A 20,923-nucleotide genomic window follows, 5' to 3' on the forward strand; every position below is an offset into this window, starting at 1 on the left:
TTCATTGGTCCTGCAAGTATCGGTCCAATGTTCAGCCATGCTGGTACTACCAATATGTACTGAACATCAGCTATTCCATTGATGTCCCATTGTTGATGCCAATATTAGTCCCATGGATAACTTGTGTGGATAACATGGATAACTTGTGTGACTGGTTTTTTCTCCGTTTACAATGTACCAACTGGCCCGCATTTCAACCCTTCTCCCATGGATAGCCATTCTGGCCATACCAATATGTACTGAAAACCGGCTACTCCATTCCTACACTCCATTCATATCCCACTGTTGATGCCAAGATTGATATGTTCAGCCATTTGGCACTGTCAGTGCAGACTAAGCACAGGCTTTTCCATTCATGACAGCGCATACAACCTGTCACATCAGTGGCTTAAAGATTGGCATGCCACTGCCCTTTTCTATTTACTACTCGCCAGTAAAGCCTATGTTAATTTTTATCTTCAGTGGCCAACATTAATGCAAATGTTCACTCGTAAGCAACCATGCAAATATTCATAAAATGAGACAACCAAAGTATTCATGAAAAGAACATTTATTTTACAAAAAAGTCGAAATAGAATTAATCGTTAGGGGCTGGGAAGGGTGGTGGCAGGTGCTGTCAGATGGGTGATGGCAGGGGCTGTAGGGAGGGAGGACCCTCGGGAAGTGGAAGAGGCCAGGGAATTGGGAGGCACACATGCGGGCACAGTGCAGGGGGCTGTCCCCGCACGCGCAGGTTGCGTGCTTGGTTGAAAGGGGGAGAAGACTTCGGCAAAGCGTCTCTTCCTTCCACCCCCTCTATCACACGAACCGGGCAGCCACCTGCGAATAAAACCTTGTGCCTCTGATGCATCAAATGCAGTTTTTCGCAAATGGCATCTGCACAGGAAAAGTGAACAAAGAAAATAGACATTATTTCCAGGCACAAAAAAATCATGTCCATCATTTTAGAAAAATGTAGAAAATTAAATCCAGGAAATTGCCAATGAGAAATGCTGTACTGAAGGGCTCCAGATTAATTTTGGCCACCTGGAGTTCTTAATTTAAGATGCACCGACATCGCTTAGCACACGTGCTTCTTTGCATTTAGCCTCCAGAGCAATGCAGCTACTATGGATGGTGTTTGATCCCTCACTTGGAATCAGTAGCTGAGCACCTGAGCGAGGACATCAGGTAAAAAATATAGTAAACAGATATATTATTACGTGCCTCACAATCAAGGCAACATACAAAGCCTTGACACAACTAAACAAGTAAAGAATCACTAGAGGGGCCTCAATCGATTGACACTGACTTCTCGTTGCGATTGACCACCTTGCACCTGCTAAGTGGCATCATAGATGCCTATAAATAGAAGGCAAGTGACTGCAGCTTCTATTTCACACCGCAGGTTCGAAGGGCATTTTCAGCTCCAATAAGCTTTCCAGACGGTTAAAATAAAACTGTGAAAGCATGTTAATTAAAGGGAACATGAAAAACTATTTACCAAAGCTAGAATTTGTTGCCATCATTAAATACTTGTAAATGAAATCAAAACATAATTCTCTTTTCTATAAAAGGGAGATAATGTATCTGTACAACTTCCATTTATGAACTGCGTTGCGCTTCAACTGTCATGCACAACAATGAATTTTAACCTGACTCTAACTCTTTAACGTGGCTTGCAAGGCATGGGCTTTGTCAAGTTGCGACGACAGTCCACCGCTGTAATATATCGCACCTTGCGGAAAAATTTTACACTGTAGTTCAAAAGGTGTACTGTCTTGTTCCCTTATTGCATCATCCTTTTGTTGATGCAACCATTCAGGCTATATACACGACATTACCTTTACATTTACCACTTGAAAGCAACACAATCACTCTACTTTAATTTGTCAAAGAGAGTACACATCACATTTTCTCAAGGCAAAGCTTTGATCCAGGGAACGGCACATAAACCAATCTAGGCGGTCTTAGGAGGGCAGGTCTGGAAATGGAAGATATCAGAAGCATTCCTTTCAACTGAACAACTCTGGCAGATCAATGCATCATTCTGGAGGAAGCACTTGTGACCACTACAAGGTGTACAACACATGTACTGATAGGGTTACGCACTACTTGCTTCAAGTCTAAGTGAGCATCATAGATGACCAAAGATATTTTGAATTACATACATACATACCAGGTGTTTTCTGCAATGTCCTGAAAACCGTGACACAGGACCAGAAGAAGTCACACACTTTTGGCAAACTTACAAATGATTCATTTTTGGCTCATCCACGTACTTGAAGCCATTTTCTCGCTCAAGCGCCATGCAAATGAAAAAATCAAGTTCAATCATCTTTCCATGCCAGGCAAAAAACAGCAGTCTTTCACTATGCTAAGGATAGATGGCTCGCTTATGCAGGATTGCTCATTCTTTTTGATTAAAAATGCTTCAACCAGTCCTCGCTCGTGCAAGGACTTCCGTCTGCTAGTAATGCTCGTGCGGTGAAACAGTGGCAAACATTTGCTACAGTCCCTCACATACAACGCCAGGTTGCTCCCTGTGCTCACACGCAATTTGTTTTCTGAGGCATTCATTCAGGCATTGCCCAGCCTGCTCGATGTATACTTTCCCACAGCACATGGGGTTGAATACACAACTCGCACCACACACTTTGTGAACCTCGTTTGGTGGTTGGTCTTGCATGCTTGTTCTTTACACAGCCAGAGATGCGGGTGAAAAGACCAGATAGCTCATGAGGGGCTGAAAACACCATGTTGATACCAAATTTTTCGGACGCTCTTTTCAGCCCATGGGAAATTTTATGGAAGAACAGGATCACCTCAGTGTTTCTTGTCCCATACTTCCATAAAATTTCCCATGGGTTGAAAGAGCGTCCGAAAATTTTGGTATCCAGTTTGTGTTTTCAGCCTGCAAGAGCAAACATTAATTGGAGTTCACAGTGTGTGTAATGAGGGTTGTGTATTAAATCCATATGTCCAGTGGGAAAGTATACATCAGGCAGACTCGGCAATGCCTGAATGAACGTCGCAGATAACATGGCAAGAAGTTGCAAGCAGGCACCTGTAGCAACCTTGCTTTGTATGTGAAAGACTGTAGCAGATGCTAGCCTCTGTTTCACAGCACGAACATTATTAGCAGGGGTAAGTCAGGCATGAGCAAGAACTGCTTGAAACTCTTCTGACACATTATAAAAAACAATAAGTGGTACAAACATTATTAGCAGGGGTAAGTCCAGGCATGAGCAAGAACTGCTTGAAACACTTCTCACAAATTATAAAAAAGAATAAGTGGTTCTCTGTCCTTATCACAGAAAAAGAGTGGCGCTTTTTATCGGGAATGGAATGACGACCGGGCTTGTTTCATTTGCATATGCGCTTGCAAAAATAAATCAGCTGGAAGTTCGGCGGTAGTGTGTGTACCATCTCATCGACCTGTGTCTCAGTTTTTGCTGTTTTTTTGCTAGAACACTGAATAACATGTAACAAATTTGGTAAACGCTGTAAGCGATGTAAGGCATGTTGACGGGATAGTTGGTTTTCCATCTTGAAACTTGGGAAAAACCCACCTAGGCGCAAATGATTTCACGACACAAAAAAGAGACGAGGAGACAACAGACAGGCGCCAACTTTCAACTATATTTTGCTCGAAAAAAAAAATACATACATTTATAGTCTCAGGCAACGCCCACATTTACACACCATGTGCCTTATCGCAGCCGTGACTTATCGCCTAGCACGAACATTATTGCTCAGCAATTCGTACTCCGCCGCATACAACCTAACTCAAGTGTCACTCACGCACAAGGCTGCCTTTTTCTTTATGTGAAAGGCTTCCAATAAAAGCCTCGCCTGCTTTAATTTGCTTTTGCCCAGAATCCTCGCCTTTTCCAGTCGAGGTGCACACTTGTACGTGTTTACGTGGCTCACCAAAGTGGCGTATTTGTCTTTATTAATCACTACCTTTTTGTCATGTTCCCCAAGCAGTTTGTTGATGCACCTCCCCGTTGGCCCTATATAGGACATACCACAGGTCAGGGGTATCTCGTACACCACTCCTTACATGCAGCGAATAAAGGTGCGCTGATGTTTTATGCTGCACCCAGGGCGCTCAGTGCCACAAATCCGGGGTATAAGTTTGCTCAACTTGTTTGTGGCTGAAAAAACAAGCGGTACCTTGTGCCTGTTAGCCACCTTCTTCAAATTGTGTGACACTTTGTGCACATAAGGCATGACTTCAGGTTTTACCGCAGGGCCCCTTTGTTCAAGATTCTTTGTACTGGTGCAGCGTTTTGTTTTTTGGAGGAGGGTTTCAGCGACCGCAGTCAACACCACCGAGGGGAAGCCAGCAGCCAAAAGGCGTCCAATCTGATTTCTTAAGCTATCGTGCCTTTGGCGCGGACAGGACTTCGAAAGCGCGGACTCAAAGCATAACGAGGCGATGGCGCGCTTCACAATTTTTGAATGCGCCGTATTGACGGGCAGCAGTTCCTTGCTCGTACGAGGAAAATAACCCCAACATAAATGGTCCTCCCGGAACGCCAAGCTTAGGTCTAAAAATTGTAGTTTCCTCTTCCTTGGGAGCTCATGCGTAAAACTAGGACACGCCCTTTGAAGTTAAAAAACAATTAAAATCCTGGACACATTAGTTGCAAAAGAACTGTCAAAACCAGTGCATAAAACGATAAGAAAATCGTCAACATATCTAAAAATTTAAAAAACAGGTCCTCCTACCAATAATTGTGCAAGTTCCTTGTCCAAAGCAACTAAAAAAATTTCACATAAAATAGGGGCGACACAGGAACCTATACATATGCCTTTTCTCTGTAAGTAGGGTTGCTCATTAAAAACGATAAAAGTGACCTTAAGATATTGCTACAATAAATTCAAAAAATTTTCCACAGACTACCAGCAGCATTCCGGAAGGCCATTTCCCCTGTACCTTCAATACACGAAAGAACAGACACCAGTAGCTCAGCATGCGGGACGGAATATAACAAATCCTCTATGTCTACAGAAAAGGCAGATCGTATTTCTGGATGCATTTCAAAACAATGAACTGCATCTATTCATGCTGGTGTGGCACCACAGGGACAGGGACAGAGACAGAGTGACAACACAAGTGCTCAACACAAGAAGGCGTAGCGTCTTGCTTGGCACGTGGCATTCACAATAGAGCACACCAAAAGCTGGCGCGTAGCATGGAGAGTAGACACACAGACACTTCTGCCTTCGGAAAGGAACTATTCCGCACGATGTTAGTCTACTATTTGGTGCTGTGAAGCCTTCTTGGGGACACGTTAAGCGGATATGCAAGATACTTAGATCTGAACTGTGGCGCCAGGTTCGTTTTATTTCACGACTGGCTACATGTCATCTGCCGCAGTGAGTTTCCAGGGTGGCTTGCAGAGAAGAACTACGCTTTCTTCAAGCGGCAAGCTGCCCAGATGACAAGTGGAGGGAGGTTCTAATAGGTCTGCTCGGTGACGTTAACAAGAAAAAGGACAACAGCACGAGCCGCGTGGTGGTGTTAGGGAATGCAAATGTCCCTGACAGGTTGTTAGATGTGCTTGAGAGAGGACCAAAGTACGGCATTCAACCGGATGAACTGCCCATGAACTGCTCGCCACAAACAGGAACATTGCTGCGAAAGCAAAAGTAGAAAACCAAGAACGGTGTTTGTTGGAAGGAGTGGACTGCCTCAAAAAATCTGTTAGGACGGCTGTAACCAGTCGGCTGGGACGTGATGTCAGTCATGTTTCCTCTTTTTTTAATAGGAATGAGCTGTGTCTCCTTCAGTCAGACAAAGATGGCAGGTTTTTGGTCATGAAAAGAGGACTTTACAATGAAAAAGCATTGCAAGCTGTAGACAAGAATTTTATAGCCATTAAAAAAGCAGCAGTGAGAGTTAAAACCAGGTTCATTAACTTTTGTAAGCACCTCCATCTGCAGAAGCTCGCTAGTGATATAGCGAAAAGCAAACAGAACTGTCTTTCCGTATTCTTTACTGCTAAAATCCACAAACCTGACATTCCGTTCCGCACTATAGTGAGAGAAAATGATTCGTGGCAGCATAATGTTAGCCGTTTCTTGCAAAGCAAGCTTAAATCTCTTAAACTGGACGACACTTTTCGGGTAAAGAACTCGATAGATGTAGTTCATTGTTTTGAAACACATCCAGAAATTCGATCTGCCTTTTCTGTAGAGATAGAGGATTTGTTTCATTCCGTACCGCATGCTGAGCTACTGGCGTCTGTTCTTTCGTGTATTGAAGGTACAGGGGAAATGGCCTTCCAGGATGCTGCTGGTATGTGTGTGGAAAATTTTTTTAATTTATTGGAGCAATATCTTAAGGTCACTTTTATCGTTTTTAATAAGCAACCCTACTTACAGAGAAAAGGCATATGTATAGGTTCCTGTGTCGCCCTTATTTTATGTGAAATTTTTTTAGCTCCTTTGGACACGGAACTTGCACAATTATTGGTAGGAGGGCCTGTTTTTAAATTTTTTAGATAAGTTGACGATTTTCTTATCTTTTATCCACTGGTTTTGACAACTCTTTTGAAGCTAATGTGTCCAGGATTTTAAGTGTTTTTAACTTCAAAGGGCGTGTCCTAGTTTTTACGCATGAGCTCCCAAGGGAGAGGAAACTACAATTTTTAGACCTAAGCTTGGCGTTCCGGGAGGACCATTTATGTTGGGGTTATTTTCCTCGTACTAGCAAGGAACTGCTGTCCTCCAATACGGCGCATTCAAAAATTGTGAAGCGCGCCATCCCCTCGTTATGCTTTGAGTCCTCGCTTTCGAAGTCCTGTCCGCGCCAAATGCACGATAGCCTAAGAAATCAGATTGGACGCCTTTTGGCTGCTGGCTTCCCCTCGGTGGTGTTGACTGCTGTCGCTGAAACCCTCCTCCAAAAAAAAACAAAACGCTGCACCAGTACAAAGAATCTTGAACAAAGGGGCCCTGCGGTAAAACCTGAGGTCATGCCTTATGTGCACAAAGTGTCACACAATATGAAGAAGGTGGCTAACAGGCACAAGGTACCGCTTGTTTTTTGAGCCCCAAACAAGTTGAGCAAACTTATAGCCCGGATTTGTGGCACTGAGCGCCCTGGGTGCAGCATAAAACATCAGCGCACCTTTATTCGCTGCATGTAAGGAGTGGTGTACGAGATACCCCTGACCTGTGGTATGTCCTATATAGGGCAAACGGGGAGGTGCATCAACAAACGCCTTGGGAACATGACAAAAAGGTAGTGAATAATAAAGACAAATATGCCACTTTGGTGAGCCACGTTAACACGTGCAAGTGTGCACCTCGACTGGAAAAGGCGAGGATTCTGGGCAAAAGCTTATTAAAGCAGGCGAGGCTTTTATTGGAAGCCTTTCACATAAAAAAAAGGCAGCCTTGAGCGTGAGTGACGCTTCAGTTAGGTTGTATGCGGCGGAGTACGATTTTCTGAGCAATAATGTTCGTGCTAGGCGATAAGTCACGGCTGGGATAAAGCACGTGGTGTGTAAATGTGGGCGTTGCCTGAGACTATAAATGTATGTGCTTTTTTTTCTAGCAAAAAATAGTTGGAAGTTGGCGCCTGTCCGTTGTCTCCTCGTCTCTTTTTTGTGTCGTGAAATCATTAGCGCCTAGGTGGGTTTTTCCAAAGTTTCAAGCTGTAAGCGATGATGCACGATATGAATAGTGCCAGCTTGCTGTGCTAAGGGCTGCCAAGTTATGAGATTACTCACTAGTGCATAAACCATAAACCCCTGAAAGAAAAGATTTCAGTCCTGCACCTTGTATTGCAGCACCCTATAAGAACCCACAAAGCCAAGGAAGGTGACCAGAGGTCTTCGTTCGAAGAAGTACTCGATTTTAAGTCACGCATATTATTTGAATAAATTTTTTACTGGTCCTGAAATCCAAACCTTTATAGAAAAGGTCCTTATAATTATTTCACACTCATTTACCTCTGCAAACGTTCCATAGTGAGAGGGCTGCCGGGTGGATCACAGATGTTGAAACCAAGAAAGGCTCCAAGAAGGAGTCCCACTGCCTTGTCCAGACTTGTCCACTCCTCTCTGTCTACTGCAAGGGCAAGTAGGTGGATGTCGCCCACACCTGAGCCTGCATGGGAACAAAATTACTGGCACGTAATACTATTGAGTCAAAAGTTTTGTTGTGTAATTTCAAGACTAACACAGACTACGCATACGGAAAGCTTGGTGCCATAGGAAAGACATCAGAGATTATACTCGGTTCACCCTTAAGGTTACAGGGAAGCGAAGGCTCTCGGTCTGGCCTGATCTTTTGTTTTCGAATAAGTATTCCTAGCAAGATGCTCGTTCTAGAAAATCGGGGCCCGCTTGCACGAAGCTATCACAGCTTGCTGCAGGCACACCGGACCTCGGAGTTATCACGTCAAACTGCGGCCAGTGCAGCAGGAACATACAACAACCAGCGGGCCGACCGCCGCCGCCACGCACGGCTGCAGCGTTAAGAGCCGGGGCGAGTACAGCCGACCGAAGAGCTGCAGGACAGTTCCGGACAGACGAAATAGGCGCGGCAGAGCGCGAAAGTAAACGGTACAGGCGTGCTCGAGATGTCCCCGCAAAAAACGAAGGGAAAGGCGAACGCACCTAGTGCAAATAGAAGCAATAGGCAGCGAACACGCGGGACCATCGCGATGCGGGCCGATCGAGCCCCTGCGGCTGTTCTAAAAACTGGAGGCAGGCCACGTCTTGAGCAATACGATGCGTGCGTGCGATACTTTTGAAACAGTAAGAGTTTCAAAAACAGTGAGGACGATTTAATTAGAAAGCCGAATACGCACCGAAGGAGCACTATGGGGTAATAGCTGTCACACGACATCTTACCAGCCGCGCGACCAGCAGTCTAAGCAGACCGCGCAACAGCACGACAGCTGTTGTTTACAACAGCCGCAAGCGCGCGATCGGCTCGCGTGTTCCCTTCACCTGCGTGTAGACGCATACAAGGCCACCTCTCGCGTTAGGAAGGAGCGGGCTCACAGGGAACGCACAGAAAAAAGTCTGCAGAGATGGTAACCCTTGTGTAGGAAAGCGGGCGAGCACAGCGCGAGACGAATCCACGACGGGCTTGAGGCGAAAAACGTACGTACGCCGGCCGCCGCGGTGTGCACTCCACGACGGCTCGAACGAGAATCTCCGCGCTTGTGTCATACACCACGTTCCGAAAGGAAAATGTAAGCAAATGGTCCAATACTGCCAACTTTTGAAAATGGCTGAGCCAAGGCGGGGAGAACATTGGCAATGCGGGGCCTTCTTAGCACCGTAGTTTGCCAACTCAATTCCTACATTGGACCAGTGTCATGTGCTGCTTGGGTATATTACACCGATCTGGGCCATACTGCCTGTCTTGTAGCACTTGTGTATGCCTGCGATCTTCAATATACCTTGTACAAGGGTTGTGTTTCTGTGAGGTATACATAAAACCCGCCCAGTGTTTTCTCACTTTCCCACTTCGCCACCTAGTCACTCAATCGTACAGTCATGTATACATTTCAACCTTGTCAATGTGATACCTGCGTGCAGTCTCACGACAGTTCAGGCTAACCAGTTTCAAATGGGGTCCAGGAAAGTAACATACTACATGTGAAAAATAAACAACAGGAAGAATGGAATCTTTGTAGTTGTCGATTTTGTTCATTTTGCTGAAATCGTACGTTTCATCGTTTTCAGTTTCTTAGTACTGGCATTGTTTATTTGCCGTGTCCATGGCTTGCAATAAATAACAGTTTAAAAAAATCTGCCTCTCCCGTAATCGATAGTAGAGTAAGCATGAAATTTTACGGGCATAACGGATTGGTTGTAGATGGTACTAGTCAAAATCTTGAAATGGGTCTAGTGTTCACCACACAACACCACACTCTTCTTGTTGCGTCGAAGCAATCGCCTGCAGTAGTACGGGCTTAGGTAGGCAGCCGCGAACCGTGGCGGCCTGGTGGCTTTCGGGAGCGGCCGCATAATCATGGCGTTGTCGGCAGCGGCGAGCAGTCTTCTGCTATGGCGTATCACTCGCAAAGCGATCGTTTTCCGTAAGACGCTTCCTCCCTCCCCTTCATCAGGCTCTATTGCTCGGCTTAAACAGCTGTGACGGTGGCGGCATTGAAATGCAGGACGATGCAGAAGCGTACGCGGACACGACGAGACGCAGGCCGGACAAGAATGTACAAGCAGCGCGTTCTAATACTCCGCGAGTGTGTATACATCTGCCTGCCAAAGGGGCAAACGTCATGAACTGAAGGCCCAGCGGCCGGTTTTTTACATGCGTGAGTGTGGGACCGCAGCGCCATCCTTGGGGACGGCGCGGAAGCAGCCCCCCACGGCCCTCTCTCGTAGAGTCTCGTTAAATCTCGTACGGTGCCCGGATGCTCTCGTTTCAGTGCCCTGATGAGTGGAATTCAGTGCCCGGATGTTGGCTCTCGGTCTCGGCGTGACGTCACCACACTGCCGACAACGGGAGCTAAAAGCATTTCATGCTTACTAAGTCCGGTAGCGTGACCAGTTGTTGCGTTACCCTGGGGGCTCGTCCGGGATGAGGGAACTCTGAAGCTTCGGAGTTTGGGAAACGAAAACAAGCGAGTTTAATGGCTCTTTTTAAGACACTTATTTACATACTGCAGATTAGAATAGAAGAGCAAAAAATCAAAATTCAAGAGTTCTAAGCATCGAACGTCTGGATGGGCCTTTTCGGCTGGGCAGAGAGCGGTCGTTTTCACTTAGGGCGCTGGTTAAATACCCTAAGGCTCTGCCCCTTCCAGGCGGCAATTCAACACGACACAGAGATCGGCACAGCACAGCACGGAGGCACCTCCACGCGTGGGAACTGGCGAGGAGGAAACGCAAGTATGCACCTCTTTCGCACTGCGGTGCAACATTACTGCAAGCAGCACGTGTCCATCGAACAGGTGTGGCGTAGACGTGCTGGTGCCGCGGCCGCATCTGCGCCGGCTTCCTCCGATTCGTTCCGGTTCCTCTCAGACGTGGTGAATTTCTTTTTTCCTGTCGTCTATCCATCAACGGTCGCTTCTTGCGGGGTACCGAAGGGAAGGTGGTTCGCACCGAGCCGAGCGTGGGAAGAGCTCCATTGGCCACTTCCCAGCTAGTCATCCTTTTTTTGGTGGGGTCATCTTGGGGTCAAACGACCTTTCGAAATTTCCGCTGCTGTTGCCGCCACTGTGATCATCGCGAGTCTCAAGCTGAGTCGTAACAGCGTCCTTAAGTTGCAAGTCGGGGCCATGGCTATAAGGGACGCCGTAATGAAGGGCTCCGGACTAGAAAGTGAATCTTGATTATTGGGAAGCTCGAAACTGAACCCCGTTGTTTTTGTTTTCGGTGGATATTGGAAGAAACTAGCCGATGGTTCTTTCAGTCGGGAAGTGAGCGAAGGGACGGTCCTCGGCAATTCTTTGCGGATATGCCAGCATAAACAAACTTTGTCGAACTGGAGGGGCTAAAGGTGTCGCTTATTCCATGATTGTGAATTTTTATGAAGCAATGGGCATCTGGAGCCGAAGATCGCCTTGGCGCCAAGTTGCTTTCTTCTACTCAAGGTGGGGTCAAAGACCCATTTCCCAAGTATTTCACCCTAAATAAGCCGAGCACCAGGCCAGGGGAAGGCTTGTACCCATTTTATGACCTGTGAGTACCCGGCGGCACTGGGGATCGAAAACTGGACATCCCGCGATGCCGATGCTCATCCACTAGGCCACCGCTGCGGTACGGTCAAATTATGCGGAATGATTTACTCAAATGTAAGCACGGTTTAGAGACGTAAATTCTTGTTGGCGCTTTCACTCCTACGTCGCGGTCAAGGACACCGTTTTGGAAGATGTAATTGGTCCCGTATTATAAAGGTGATGTCGTCTTACGTTCCTTACAGAACACACTCCACTACTGTGAAAGAATCTGTGCAAAGGCGCCGCCTTGTGGCAGTTTTCCAAAGCTTGCGCCCTGACGTGGGGTATTTACCACATTTTCTACAATTTATATTGCTGTGGGTTGAAACCAAGACACGCCAACTGTACTAAGCCATAGGGTCACGCCCGTGAAATGTTTCAGATGAATAACTGTATTCCCTCGCATAATTAACACACGTGCGGAATAAAATGCTCCCCTTCATATTCTTTCATTATAGTCATTCATTTCGGTGAAAATTTTAAACTCAACCTCACAAACGCACCTACCAAATTAACCATAAGTTTTATGACATCCCCCCCTGCCCTTACCTCAAGAAAAAAAATCTGCCTCTCCCGTAATCGAGAGTAGAGTAAGCATGAAATGTTTACGGGCATAACGCATTGGTTGCAGATGGTACTAGTCAAAATCTTGAAATAGGTGTAGTGTTCACCACACCACACCACACTCTTCTTGTTGCGTCGAAGCAATCGCCTGCAGTAGTGCGGGCTTAGGTAGGCAGCCGCGAACCGTGGCGGCCTGGTCGCTTTCGGGAGCGGCCGCATAATCATGGCGTTGTCGGCAGCGGCGAGAAGTCTTCTGCTATGGCGTATCACTCGCAAAGCGATCGTTTTCAGCAAGACGCTTCCTCCTTCCCTTTCATCAGGCTCCATTGCTCGGCTTAAACAGCTGTGACGGTGGCGGCATTGAAATGCAGGACGATGCAGAAGCGTACGCGGACACGACGAGACGCAGGCCGGACAAGAATGTACAAGCAGCGCGTTCTAATACTCCGCGAGCGTGTATACATCTGCCTGCCAAAGGGCCAACGTTATGAGCTGGAGGCCCAGCGGCCGGTTTTTTACATGCGTGAGTGTGGGACCGCAGCGCCATCCTTGGGGACGGCGCGGAAGCGGCCCCCACGGCCCTCTCTCGCAGAGTATCGTTAAATCTCGTACGGTGCCCGGATGCTCTCGTTTCAGTGCCCAAATGATCTCGTTTCAGTGCCCGGATGAGTGGAATTCAGTGCTCGGATGTTGGCTCTCGGTCTCGGCGTGACGTCACCACACTGCCGACAACGCTAGCTAAAAGCATTTCATGCTTAAAAGCGGTTTTGTAGCGATAGCGACACTGCGCCAGCAACTTCGCGAGGTCAGCGTGTCTGCGAGTTGAGCCGTGGCACCCCCGCTCCGCCAGCTGTGCGCATGTGCGGAGTGACGTCATAGCCTACAGCTGGTGTTCGCGCCGCGTGCCTACATTACGCTAGCAATTCGAGCCTTCAGCGTGGCGGCGCCATGGCTGGTCACGTGGTGCTAAGCAGCAACTGCCGGCGGAGCGGCGCGCCGGCGAAACCAAGTGGGGAAGGAATGGAGAAGGGGAGAGATTGAATCCACGTCCAGGGACCAAGGTGAAGAAGGAACGCTAAGCGAAACGAAGCGGCGAAAGACTGACTTTGCAGTTCGACTGAGCGAGTTCCACTCTAAACCACAGCCAATTTTTTGTTATGTCATCATTTATTGACGTCTCAGGCGCCTACTTTTGCCATTCTATACTGTGCCCGTAGAGAAATTGGGTAGTCCAAATCAGTAGAGTATTAACATTAAAGTTTTGATCCAAGCATGTCTTCTTTGGAGGCTAAAGATTTAGGTTACATGATCACCACCCATAATTTGTCGACGCCTGGTGAATAATTCATAACTGAATTTCTTTTCTCATGTTGTCACGGTTTCCAACCCCGACCGGTGGCCGCAACGTTACCGCTTCAGGTAACCTGAGCTGAACGTTGAGTTCAGGCCCACTGGTCGCCTGTTTCAACCGTAAGAGCACGGGAGAAAAAAAAAATGGAGGGCACACTTAAGCTCCGGCTGAAGGGTTTGGTGAGATAGCTTGAATTGGTTAATGCTCATATATGCAGAATTGGTCATTCTCTACTTGACATTCATTCATCCCTGGAAGTCCTCACACAGCTCCTCGTGCAGTGATGCAGAGGTTAATTAAGCGTTGCGCCACTGCCCTGCGATGGCAGGCGCTGTCTCCGGTGGGGCTTGTGAGACACCGGTTGCTCTCCCCGAGCAACCTCTAGCGACGAATCATTAACGGCCACAGTGAACTGTTTACTCAATATACGGAGGGCAAGTTGTAATGATCCCACAAGATTGAAGCACACGAGAGGTGATTCTTCATTTCCATCTCTAAAAATAAAATTGTTACTCGTGCTCTTACTGTTCATCGTGCATCAAAACCAACACTAGCCCGCGAAAAGTTTGAGAGATTTCGAAAAGCATAGCTAAATTAACGCCACCATTACCGCTTATATTTCAGAGTAATGAAAGAAGCAAATGAAGACATTTGTGAGCCTTGTGCCGAAATTGAGTCCATAGAAGAATTATTCACTGCTTTTTCTTTTCCGTATTTTTTTTGGTACAAATTCTAGTCTAAGTAACAAAACTATCCAAATACTACACCCCTTGTACATGAGTGCGTTTGTATTCGCTATGCACCCTGGCCAATCACCCGCCGTGGTTATGTGTCATTAAACGTGAGGACATCATCATCATCATAACGCTCAAAAGAAGCCCGTACCGCGTGCAGCTAGGGACCAGCGAAGCCCAATCCGAGCCCTTGTAAACGCGAGCACGCTTTAACCAGTGCCGGTGCCGCAATGAAGCTGGAAGCAGTGATGGGAGGTTCCCATCAGGCGCTGGTCGAGTCCTCCGAGCGGAACCAGTGTCCCAGCCGTCCGACCCTGCACCGCCTGGGCAGCCACAAACGCACCATGATTGTCTTCTGTGTGGCGGCGGCGGTGCTGGTATTGCAGGTGAGCTGATCTGCAATGAGGAATGCCTTGGTGTGGGGAGAACGAACCAAGGGCAAGCACGGCCATCCAACCAAGGAGGGCTTGGATCACGTAGGCTGCTTGAAGGGGGATAGTCACCTCCCTGAATTGTCGCGCCGCTCCCTGCATTGTCACGCTAGCAGGGTCACGAACCAGTGGGCAATAAGCTCCCTTGGATGTCATGTGGACGTTTTGGATATCCATGGGACGTCCATGGGAGTTCTGATGACCATTGGGAAGGATTGGCGGACGCCATTGGCTGGAAAGGGGAAAAACCGTTTCGTTCTTGAGCTGTTGTATCCTACTAGAGCGACCGCATATCAGGACCACGAGAGTGAAATAGCTGAGATGGGGTGCAGTGCATTTACTAGGTACTCTGAGATCTTGAATAGCAAGTTACCAGTAACCTCAAGAGAAAGTGCTTCCAGTAGTCACTTAAGTCGGGTACAACTCAAGAACGCAGCGGCTTTTCCCCGTTCGAAGGAGCCCCCCTTCCAGCCAATGGCGTCGGCCGATTCTCACGACCCTGCTAGCGTGAAAATGCAGGGAGCGGAGCGACAACGCAAAGAAATGATCTATCCACCACCACAGAAGTGAGTGATTCTACCCTTTCATCTACTACTCCCTGTTTTGTCACACTAGCAAGGTCACAAGAATCGGTGGAAGCCATTAGCTGGAAGGGGGTTCTTTGACGGTGAAAAGCCGCTGCGTATACCGTTCAACGCGTAGCACGTACAGGCGGAACTTAAATTCATATGCTTGTTTCGCTGATGCTTCTGTGTGAGAGCGATTTGACTCCGGTCTCTATTTTTTTACGCAGGTGGCGTTGGTCCTGGCGTTATTCCGTCCGACCAGGGTGACCCCGGACGAGTTGATTTCCTTCAAGAGCCTCCTTGAAGTGAGTACAAAAAAAAATATATCGTTGACACGCTTTGCTCTCTGCGCGTTGGTCCCAAATGCGACAACTTGCCTATTTCACCGCCAATCTGACGGGTGCTCAAACAATATAGCTGCTATGCTTCGTTTAGAGGCTCTGGCCTCGTCCATTGTTAAGCTTAATCGGCTAAACGATCGATTAGCTACCTGTGCAGAGTTACAAGCGCAATGCAAAGAAAACAATGAGCTTAACTATTATGTGACATGGTAGCCCTTCACTGCACGTCATCGATGTTTTGCTACGTAAGCCGTATCGGGTACCGAAAGTTTCAGTCGGTTTGCGGAGGCAGAACAGTTTGCTGCCATTTTTATTCGGGAGAGACCTTGGGTTTTAGTGGAGGCATTGCCTACTACGGCTAGCATGTACTCGCACGACATTTGTGCAGCCGGATCACACATCACCGCTTACAATATTAATAACAACTTATTTAGGAGGAGAATCCCCCACGCTCACTGTCGTCCAGACCGGTCCGGCATCTATAACACTGCAACCAGGCAACACGCAGCTGCAAACAGCTCATGGTTTTGTCTTCAAGCGGTCATGTATCAAACCAGCTCTTCCGGGTTTGCGGCTTCATCGGCGTCAGTAATTGAGGATCCTGCAGTATCACAGCATAACGCGACTAACTTTTTCATTGTCAGAAACTTTCTCTCTAGCCTATCAGCGTTCAATATTTCCCTGTACGGTCACATGGCCCCCTCTTGTGACCCATAACTGCCCAAATTCTTGTTATGCGGAGAACTGGCAGCCTTTTGCTGTCACTTCCAATGCTACTTGCGTTTTTACTTTATTTGAGCGGGCTGCATGCACCGCCCAGGTAATCTCGGAGGCCACGTAAAAACTGAATTTCGCCCTGAGGCAGCGATGCCACTGGACATACTTGGAAAATTTCGATATCGTATCCGATCCGCGTATAGTGTTCCGTGATACCTCCGCTGAATCCATGCACGGCAACCCATTAATTAACGAGGCTTTTCGTGTGATGCTCGTAGCGCTATATATAGACGTAATGTTGTCTTGGTGGCTCTCATTCTGACTGCGTTCGATCGGTTCTGCGCAGGATGTCGATTCACTGACCGGCTCAAGCGGCGATATAGACTAAATGGCCCCCTGCAGTGAAGCCCTCGAAGAGAAGCGGGAGCTTATACAATTCTGCGTAGAATGGATTTCGCTCGCTATTTTCGATCGCTTCGCTTGTGCAATGAAAAAATATATCCAGCGCTGAACCTTGTTCTGGGCAAAAACAAAAGAAGAAAAACGTTATGCATGAATTTATCGTGAATACATGAGTGCGTACCTGAAACTTCAATGTCGTGTCTGTCTGCACACCACCGTTGAAAGAAAAAAAAAAAGGTGTTGCCTGACGTGGGCCTTTCTCTTTCAAGCAAGACGTGAATGGCGTCGCATGAGGGTGGTACAGTAGCAGCTGCGCATGCGCTGGGATTCATGCGCCTTGTTTTTACGTACACTGAGCGATCCCAAAATATTATTTGCCCGCTGGGTTCTTCTTAGAGGAGAAGGCGTTGCAAGCAAATGCTTACCCGTGGGCTGCTGAAACAATGAGAAAACAAGGATTTGCGGTCGGAAAACAGTGTACAGCACTTAAAACCGAGTGAGCCAGCTATCTCAACGTATTTAAGCTCAGAATAAAGCGCTCACAGAGATGCCAGCATCTTGCGTCTCCGTGTTTTCCCGTTTTTGCCACATTCGGTTGCCCAACAGTGAATACACCCCTCTATCCACATGTGGATGTGGAAAAATGTTCCTGACCGCACTTCCACCTTAATCCGTGTCGGCCGCGGCGGTTGAATTTCTTTAAAGGAGAAATTCTAGAGGCCCGTGTACTGTGCGATGTCAGTGCACGTTAAAGAACCCCAGGTGGTCGAAATTTCCGGATCCCTCCACTACGGCGTCTCTCATAGCCTTAGTCGCTTTGGGACGTTAAACCCCATAAACCAAACCAAACCTTAATACGTGTTCCGTTATTTTCTGGAACGCTTAAATGTGTGGTCGCGTTCAGTCGCCACCCCCTACCCCCAAGTTTCAAAGCGCACCCACAAACATTCGTAAACTCCGCACCTGCACGCCTTCCATGCAGGAAAAACAAAGTAAAAATATTGGACAGGAACTCTGCATCTTTCAGTTAGTAGCGTCACAGCGAACCACGGTGCAGCGAACGCGGAACATAGTGCTGTACTGGTTAAATTTCGCGGCTCTCTCGCAGTCCAAGAACGCTCTAAAGAACGCGAGCTTGTTGCGCCATCTAGTGGGAAAACAAAAAACTGCATGTGAAAACAAAGTATTTTGGCTTGAGAGGCATCAAGAAAAAATAAATATCGGTCATAAATAACCGTCCGGGCGAAACGCACATTTTTTGGCCTTCCAGTTTTGTTCCGTGAAGGTCACGCTCTGATGTGTGATGCAGTTCGTGTCTTGTGCTATGACGCCACCAGTTCCGGCGGGGTCTAGTGGCTAGGATACCTGGCTTTCACCCAGGAGGCCCGGGTTCGATTCCCGGCGTCGGAAGAGTTTCTTTGCGGTCTCATGGTGTAATGGTTAGCACTCTGGACTCTGAATCCAGTGATCTGAGTTCAAATCTCGGTGAGACCTTGGAAGCTTTATTGTTCTTTTTCATTCGTTCAGACAGCACTCTGCAAGTAGAACCGTTACTTTCTCGCCATGACATATTGTTACGAAGTGCAGCTCTCCCATTCCACTGCGTGCCATCCCCGGGTTCAGAAGTTGATGGCCTTTTCGTGCTTACCTTATGCATAGAAACAGCTAGGGCGGAAAGCAAGCTTCTGTATTTAGCCTTCCTGGACATAAACGGTGCGTACGACAACGTAAAGAAGGATTTGTGTGTGGAAATATACCCAGATACTAAAGTTGAAATTGTATGGAATGGATGAAGAAGTAGGACAACTGTCAAGGTACACAAAGGATTAAGGCAGGGTTGTCCTCTATCACCGCTGCTGTTCATGATTTATATGAGAAATATAGAAATCTAGGCTTGCTAGAAGAATGTAATCTAGGTTATGATCTATCGTGCTGTTTAGGCGGAGCGGCCATGGAGCAGTGGCTTCCCGGTTTAATATATGCGGACGATATATATTGTACTGTCGCTAACAGCCTGGAAGATTTACATACTCTGGTAAATTTTGTGGAGACGAAGGAGACTCTGTAGGCTTCACTTTTAGCGCAACTAAGTCAGGTCTGGTGATTTCAACGGTTCCACTGGTCAGGTGCTCACAATACAACGCCATGATATACTCATACTGGCAGAATACCAATATCAATGGATTTGGGTAAATTAAGGCCAGAAATTCGTGGGAAAGCATGAACAGGCTATTAGGACAAAAGGGCAAAGAGATGCCGCTATAATGAAGCATGGGACATTATACGGTTACAACAAGTATGAATAACAAAACAGTAAACCCAAAGGGCAGCTTTTCCCCGAAGCCTTTTCATGTGCCTCGGCTTGTGTGGAAATAATTTATAAAGATTTGATTTCATTTGATATTTGGAAAGAAAAAACGGCTTCAGGGCTTAATTTTGGGAAGTGGCTTTTGTTTTTAAGGCCAGCTAGAAGTTCAGTCAGGGCTTGAAATAAATCAGAGAGATGTTGGCAGATTAGCCCATAGAAAAAAAAGCACCAATGACGCAGTACAGGGGGACATGGGCTAGGCATCGATTTAGGCGCGGAAACATCAGAAGAAATTATTAAATGAAGAACACCTGAGCAAATTGCCTCTAAGGTGTATAAATACTTGTACAGAAGGAGCACTGACTCCAAGTGGCAGAAAAGGACTAGGAAACTAACTAGTTAGTATGCAGGAAGTCTAACTAGTTAGTATGCAGTAAGCAGTAGGACGGATAAATGATGAGCTTTAAACAACCGGTTAAAAAGTGCAGAAGGTAAAAACTAGATTAATTCAAGAGAAATGTCATCATCATCATCATCATCATCATCATCATCCTCACTACACCCACTGCAGGGCAAGGGCCTCTCCCATGCCTCTCCAATTAACCCTGTCCTTTGTCAGTTGCCGCCACTGTATCCCCGCAAACTTCTTAATCTCATCCTCCCACCTAACTTTCTGCCGTCCCCTGCTACGTTTGCTTTCTCTTGGAATCAACTCTGTTACGCTTAAAGATCAGCGATTATCTTGCCTTCGAATTACATGCCCTGCCCAAGCCCATTTCTTCCTCTTGATTTCAACTAAGATGGCATTAACCCGCGTTTGTTCCTTCACCCACTCCGCCCTCTTCCGATCTCTTAACGTTACACCTATCATTTTCCTTTCCATAGCTCGCTGCGTTCTTCTTAACTTAAGCTGAACCCTCTTTGTTAGCCTCCACGTTTCTGCCCCATAGGTGAGTACCAGTAGGATACAGCTGTTGTATACTTTTCTCTTCGGGGATATTGGTAAGCTACCATTCATGATCTGAGAGAACCTGCCAGATGCGCTCCACCCCATTCTTATTCTTCTAGTTATTTCCCTCTCATGATCTGGATCTGCGGTCACTACCTGCTCTAAGTAGACATATTCTCTTACTACTTCCAGCACATCGCTACCAATTGCGAACTGCTGTTCCCTTGCTAGGCTGTTGAACATTACTTTGGTTTTCTGCATGTTAATTCTTAGCCTCACCGTACTGGTCTGCCTGTCTGATTGATTGATCATGCTTTGCAGTTCTCATCCTTAGTGGCTTAGCAAGGCAATATCATCAGAGAATCGCAAATTACTCAGGTATTCTCCATTAACTCTTATCCCCAACTGTTCTCATTCCAGTCCCCGGAATACCTCCTGTAAGCAGGCAGTGAAGAGCATTGGCGAGATCGTGTCTCCCTGCCTGACACCTTTCCGTATTGGAATTTTATTGCTGACTTTATGGAGAACTATAGTAGCTGTGCAATCGTTATAAATATCTTCCAATATTTTTACATAACACTCTTCCACACCCTGATTCCGCAATACCTGCATGACAGCTGAGGTTTCCACTGAGTCAAATGCTTTCTCGTTATCAATGAAGGCTATATATAGGGGTTGGTTATATTCTGCGCATTTCTCTATCACCTGATTGATAGCGTGAATGTGGTCTATTGTCGAGTATCCTTTATGAGAAATCCTTTAAGAGAAATGTAGCACACTGTAGAACTGAATAGAAACTGGAAAAGGCAAATCAGGAAGAAACTCAGGAGAGAGCGCCCTACTTTTTGAAGCTAGGGTTGAT

The 20,923-nt window shown here is 46.9% G+C and overlaps 2 non-coding genes and 1 pseudogene across 2 annotated transcripts; all 3 read left to right on the forward strand.

The window, feature by feature from the left end:
- Nucleotides 1-14,577: 14,577 nt before the first annotated feature.
- The window catches only part of LOC149326083 (uncharacterized), a 50,546-nt pseudogene continuing 44,200 nt past the window's right edge, over nucleotides 14,578-20,923 (forward strand).
- TRNAE-UUC (transfer RNA glutamic acid (anticodon UUC)) lies at nucleotides 18,143-18,214 on the forward strand. The gene has a single exon. It is a non-coding gene; the product is annotated as a tRNA-Glu (tRNA).
- On the forward strand, nucleotides 18,227-18,298 carry TRNAQ-CUG (transfer RNA glutamine (anticodon CUG)). The gene has a single exon. It is a non-coding gene; the product is annotated as a tRNA-Gln (tRNA).

Source organism: Amblyomma mixtum, chromosome 10, assembly GCF_055824585.1.
Source record: "Amblyomma mixtum isolate Tamu chromosome 10, ASM5582458v1, whole genome shotgun sequence".
Taxonomy (NCBI): domain Eukaryota; kingdom Metazoa; phylum Arthropoda; class Arachnida; order Ixodida; family Ixodidae; genus Amblyomma; species Amblyomma mixtum.